The sequence below is a fragment of the Homarus americanus genome, unplaced genomic scaffold (assembly GCF_018991925.1).
Source record: "Homarus americanus isolate GMGI-L3 unplaced genomic scaffold, GMGI_Hamer_2.0 scaffold3399, whole genome shotgun sequence".
Lineage (NCBI taxonomy): Eukaryota > Metazoa > Arthropoda > Malacostraca > Decapoda > Nephropidae > Homarus > Homarus americanus.
The window spans coordinates 45,001-52,280 of NW_024751362.1; positions in this window are offsets into that span (position 1 = coordinate 45,001).

Below are 7,280 nucleotides of genomic sequence, written 5' to 3' on the forward strand. Positions count from 1 at the left end.
TCCTCTCAGTAGTTATTTACACATACGAAAAAAATTGAAGAATTGGAACTTGGGTGACGAACAAGAACTATAGACAACAAAGATTATACTATACCATTGTTATTCCTCTTGTCCGGGTAGCGTGTGTAGGGAAGCCATTATCATCATTATAGTAAGAAAAAAAATAAACATGGAGCCGGTGAATGAAGCCTCCAACTCTCGGCTCTACACAAGCTTCTCTCCTTCGTGACCAGGAAATAATTGCCTCTTCACTGGCTGGTCTATGATACTATGTGCTCGCCACTTTATATAACAAGATCCTTCCCTTATTTATCGTCTATTATATTTTACTCTCTCGCCTTAACAGCTCTTTATAACACACACGTAGAGAAAACCATTGACAACAATAGTACCCAGACTATAATATATTAAATAATAGTCAATCTTTTTCGATAACCCTTTATGTCTCTATATATATTATCCCAGTTAGGTGATCATTCTGTCATATACCAGTGTACCCCTCAAGGACATCACCTCATCCTAATTAACCTGTCAGGTGATTGTTAAACACCTGAGAGATGAAGTACCAGTTGTTGTGTGTTGTGATAAAGGCGAGGCGCTGTTATAGGAGTATCAGATTGGAGCAATTAATTTAAGTAAAGCAATGATGTTTTTTATAGTACTAATTAATTACGTAACAAATTTAACAACAACAACAACAACAATAATAATAATAATAATAATAATAATAATAATAATAATAATAATAATAATAATAATAACAATAGCATATATACAGTTTCACACTTAAACATCAATATCACATGACATTTATCACAACACAAAAACTACAATAGTCTGCATCAGTTTCATCATAACAAAAGTAATTAAAAAAATACATCCCCATTACCACCCCCTCTGCCACCCCCTCTGCCACCCCCCTCTGCCCCCCCTCTGCCATTCCCCCCCTAAAAAAAACGTTTTATAAAATGGTTTAATTTTCACGGCAACAAAACAAACCATTGTTTTTCGTTATTACATTTTTGTTATATATTGCGTTACCGACGTATTTTTGTGTATAAATAAAACCATGAATTTCAGATCCAGAAATTCTTTAACAGCGTCAGAAAAATATATGTGGCAAAACAATGAAAAATATATAACATTTTATACTTATTTGTGGGAGCAGTGATGAGGACAGTTATTGAGGACGGTATTTAGACAGATATTATACCTTATATTAGACAGTTAAGTCCGGTATACATCCAGGTATATACATATATTGGTCAGTTAAGAACGGTATTTATACAGGCATTTATGTATATATACAGTATGAGTCCATTAGGGAAGGTACATACATACATACATACATACATACATACATACATACATACATACATACATGCATACATACATACATACATACATACATACATACATACATACATACATACATACATACATACATACATGCATGCATACATACATACATACATACATGCATACATACATACATACATACATACATACATACATACATACAGTACATGTTAGTAAGAGGAACATGTGGCCATTTAAGGAGTCAATACCAATATTATGATGAAGTTTACAGACCCCGGAGGAGACGTGTACAAGAGCATCATGTGGGGGAGACGTGTACAAGAGCATCATGTGGGGGAGACGTGTACAAGAGCATCATGTGGGGGAGAACTACAGAGTCATGTGGGGGAGACGTGTACAAGAGCATCATGTGGGGAAAGTCATGCAGACGTCACATCATGTGGGGAGAGTACAGAGCATCATGTGGGGGAGAACTACAGAGTCATGTGGGAAGACGTGTAGAACACAGAGTCATCACAAGAGCATCATGTGGGGAGACTACAGAGTCATGTGGGGAGACGTGTACAAGAGCATCATGGGGGAGAACTACAGAGTCATGTGGGGAGACGTGTACAAGAGCATCATGTGGGAGAACTACAGAGTGTGGAGACGTGTATAAGAGCATCATGTGGGGAGACGTGTACAAGAGCATCATGTGGCGGAGACCTACAGAGTCATGTGGGGGAGACGTGTACAAGAGCATCATGTGGGGGAGACGTGTACAAGAGCATCATGTTGGGAGACCTACAGAGAAGAGATGATATTGTAGAGGTAGTGTGTATGTGGGGGGTATAGGTGTACGTTTACTGCTATGTGTACGCGTCTCTGTGTGTACATTAGGACATGATATAACACACACAGACTACTATACCGACACTTTCTCTTGTGTAGTTGTCACAGTTTTTCTCCCATAAGAACAGTACAGGTGTGCATGGTGCAGGTGTTGTCATCCGCTGTGATTATGAGTTTTTAATTAGCGATACTTTCACCCGTGCGGCCACTCCTGTCTCTCATGCTTGAGTTAGCATGACCTCTAACACACACACACACACACACACACTTCATCGTGGTCAATGGCCAGCCATCCATGACACCTTCCTCACGACGTTGTTAGCGAGGCTGTCATTGGTTGGCGCCTTCATGTCCGTTCGCCGTCTTAGTCCTGAGTGACGTCATAGCGGTTCTTAGCCAATCACTTTTTAATGTTCTGCTCCATCAGGCAATGCCTTGTCATTCTGTGCCAATCATCTTTCAGTTATGTGTGTCGTCATTGATAATATACAGCATATATTTTTTTACATATACTCAGCCAATCATCTCTCAGGCGAGACCGAACTGAGTGACGTCATTGAGAATTTTTTCCACCATGAATCCAGTTTTACGATGTCACTGAACTTCTATTGCCCAATCAAAACAATAATAATCATGTGACGTCACGAGTTGCACCAGCCAATCAGGGTTGATGAGAGACTTACTGACCGGTCATTGGTTCTCATTCATTCTGCCAGAAATGTCTGTATCGGCCCCAAACACACACCTGGAACACTGTATCGGCCCCAAACACACACCTGGAACACTGTATCGGCCCCAAACACACACCTGGAACACGGCCCCAACCACACACCTGGAACACACGTTTACATCAGTATAAACGAAACACTCAAATCCCCATTCACGACAAATGAGAAGAGTCAATCATGATTCATTGTAACTAACAATAAACAATCTCATTTCATTATAAATCAAGAGTCAATCTCCTGTCAAAGAGAGAGAGATTAGAATATATTAGCTAATCATTAACTGAGTATGACCAAAACACATCATTAACTGTAAAGAAGAGATTCGCTAATCATCTCGTAAAATAAACTAAGGCCCAATCATAATTCAGTACCCAAAAGAAGATTCGTCTAATCATCTGAAAAAGCTAAAAAAAATTATAGCAATAAAGAAAATTAACGAAATATAAAGAATTTTAAACGAAAAAAAGTCTTACTAGGTGACGCTAGGAGAGAGAGAGAGAGAGAGAGAGAGAGAGAGAGAGAGAGAGAGAGAGAGAGAGAGAGAGAGACTAGCAGGAAGTAACATAGACAGGTATCCAGACAGACAAAACTGAGACTGAAATAAACAGAAACAGACAGGCAGACAGACAGACAGACAGATAGCAAGGGAAAATGAGAGACGACAACAGAGTGTGATCACGATGTTAGAACAATGTAGATAAACAACTAATGATGTTAAGCTGTTATAAGCTCTTTAACATCACCAAGTCTCTGAGAACCTTTGGAACCTTTGAGGCTGTGAAGTCCACCAGCCCATGTCGTAGTGAAGGTGGCTAATGCTTAAAGCCTCTTAGCGTCTTACATGGGCGATATTAGAGAGGCCAGGTAGGGTAGTAGTGGAGAACCTTAATTTCAATTCTTTAAAGACTCGTACGTAAATATAATCCCTATACAGAATATTTCTCCTCGGTGTTCAAAGCTGTTTACTGTGGAAGACTTGGGTGATCAGTGTTTAAAAGACCCGTAACTATTGATGTTTACTGAAATGAATGGTAAAAAAAAATTATATCCGCACGCATAACACAGAGAATATGTCTAGTCAAGGTATAGTGTAAGTGTAATTTTGACGCCCTTGTGGACTCTTATACGTGATGGGACATGTGGATAAAAGCAACATTATCCACACAAACTAAGGGAAAGATTATGTTTAGTTATGGTTTAATCTCAATACAATTTCACCGCCGCGCTGTTTTGACTACAATCTTTGTCCCGCAGCGTAAGTAAGTTAGTGACAGTGGCCGCACATCACATGGTAAGGTGAGAATTTAACCTACGAATCTCCGGGACTTCCCTGCGCCCGGAGTCTTGCTTAGCCTACCAATGAGACTGGCGGAGCATAATTCGACACTCTCCACCCATGGGCTGTTTAGTCCAGTGTCAGACAATTGATTTTAATTTCATTTGCATTTTATTATCGAGCTCAATAGAGTTGCAGATTTTTAGGGCCTGGTTTTCGTATATTGGATTTGGCCGTGAATTATTTTGCCTGAGTGGGCGAGGTGCGTTAAAGAGTTCCCTGTTTGTTTGTAAACATTTTGACATTCAAGGATGACGAAAAAGATGATGATAAACCATTCGTAAGATATACATCAATGGTTAAAAATGTGTGTTATAATTCTGATATATCTTTATTGTAAACTAGAACCTCTTCAAAAATCAATTAAAATATCAATTACCTCTATCAAGGAACGGTCAAAAATTAAGTTAGACAAAAAAAAAGGCATTAAAACTGGCGTGTTGGCATCTGATGGGCGGGACCCAGCTTGGGTTGGGAGGGAGGGAGGTAGCGAGAGGTAACACCAGCCAGTATCTCCTCGACCGCCAGAGAGTGAGGGTATGACGCTCCTCGCCCCTGAGCTCTCACTGAGGCCGTGCCGACTAAAGCTCACATATCCGTTAAACTTGTCATTATTCCGTGACTCGTAATAGACGAAGTGTTTTATACAGTGAAAAGTGATGTTAAAGGAACGAAGCGTCTCTCAGACTGGATAATCGGTTGTAATTGTGAATAAGAAAGTTGTGTAAAGACGGAGGCAGAAGGTAAGATGATAACTTCTACTGATAAACTGGTTTTTATGACGTAATTGCAAAATGTTCAATAAGATAGAATGTTCCACTAATATATTTCCCCGAGTATTTTATAATATTATGTAATTTTAAAGACAATGAGCATATATGATCCTTCTTATTTAAATATACACAGTATTCACAACCAAAGTCTTCAATAATAAGTAAATAACAACGGAAACTTGTTTATAGTATAGTAACATTTATATAACAACATCTTAACTACTGACCAAATTAATTGTTATTCGTTAAATGATTTACAAAGAAAATCTCTTTATTTTCGTTCAAAGGAAAAATAGTTGACTCTTGGTGTTCGTTGAATGAAGTGGCCGCTATATCGAGGTGCTCGTTGATTGAAGTGGACGCTGTATCGAGGTGCTTGCTGGTGAGGTGGCCGCTATATCGAGTTGTTTGATTGATCGAAGTGGTCGCTTTAAAGAGGTGTTCGTTGATTTAAGTGGCCGCTATATCGAGATTTTTGCTGATTGAAGTGGTCGCTTTAAAGAGTGTTCGTTAGATGAAGTGACCGCTATATCGAGGTGTTTGCTGCTGAAGTGGTCGCTGTAAAGAGTGTTCGTTAGATGAAGTGGCCGCTATATCGAGGTGTTTGCTGCTGAAGTGGTCGCTGTATGGAGGTGTTCGGTGATTGAAGTGGCCGCTATATTGAGATATTCTCTGTATAAAGGTGACTGCTACTAGTACACGTCAACGCTATTGGGAGGTATTACAGGTCAACGCTATTGGGAGGTATTACAGGTCAACGCTCTATAGAGGTATTACAGGTCAACGCTATAGGGAGGTATTACAGGTCAACGCTATAGAGGTATTACAGGTCAACGCTGCAGGGAGGTATTACAGGTCAACGCTTTGGGGAGTTATTACAGGTCAACGCTATAGGGAGGTATTACAGGTCAACGCTATTGGGAGGTATTACAGGTCTACGCTATAGGGAGGTATTACAGGTCAACGCTCTATAGAGGTATTACAGGTCAGCGCTACTGGGGTGTATTACAGGTCAGGTCAAACTATAGGGAGGTATTACAGGTCCTACAGGTCAACGCTCTAGGAGGTATTACAGGTCAACGCTGCAGGGAGGTATTACAGGTCAACGCTTTGGGGAGTTATTACAGGTCAACGCTATAGGGAGGTATTACAGGTCAACGCTATTGGGAGGTATTACAGGTCTACGCTATAGGGAGGTATTACAGGTCAACGCTCTATAGAGGTATTACAGGTCAGCGCTACTGGGGTGTATTACAGGTCAAAACTATCGGGAGGTATTACAGGTCAACGGTGTAGGGAGGTATTACAGGTCAACGCTATAGGGGGGGTGACAGACCCTTACTGTTGCTGGTTAACAGTAAACATAACCACTGATACAGGCTAACGGTAAACAGAGGGATAAAATAACAGTAACCAACGGTACAGGCTAATAGTAAACAAACAGTGGTGCAGGTCAACAGTAAACAGGTAACCGCTGGTACAGGCTAACGGTAAACACAGGTGACTGATAGTGCAGGTTTTAGTCATTATCCGCAGGAGAGAATTTGTGATTTTTTCTGACCAGTGTTGCCAGGACGGAGGTGAAGCTGTTGTTATTATTGTTGTTGTTGTGTTATTGTTGTTGTTGTTGTGTTATTGTTGTTGTGGTTGTTGTTGTTCTTGTTGTGTTATTGTTGTTGTTGTGTTATTGTTGTGGTTGTTGTTGTTCTTGTTGTGGTTGTTGTGTTATTGTTGTTGTTGTTGTGTTATTGTTGTTGTTGTTGTGTTGTTGTGTTATTGTTGTTGTTGTTGTTGTTGTTGTTGTTGTGTTATTGTTGTTGTTGTTGTGTTATTGTTGTTGTTGTTGTTGTTGTTGTTGTTGTTGTGTTATTGTTGTTATTGTTGTGGTTGTTGTGTTATTGTTGTGGTTGTTATGTTTTTGTTGTTGTGTTATTGTTGTTGTTGTTATGTTTTTGTTGTTGTTGTTGTGGTTGTTGTGTTATTGTTGTTGTTGTTATTGCTGTTGTTATTATTATCATTATTATTATTATTAAGTAGAGAACAACCTTTGTATACATACCTCTGTTATGTCTAATTAATATAAAAAATAATATATACATACACGTACAGGTATACATAGACTATACATAACAGCTAAGATTACTACTGTTAGTTATATTCACTTCAATTATTGTAATTATTCGGTGTTATATCACGTCAACAACAGTATAGCCCTCCATCAGAATGACTAGATCGATCAGGTGGAAAGCTTCTGATGGGTAAATTTTAGATGGGGGAATCAGGACATTTTCT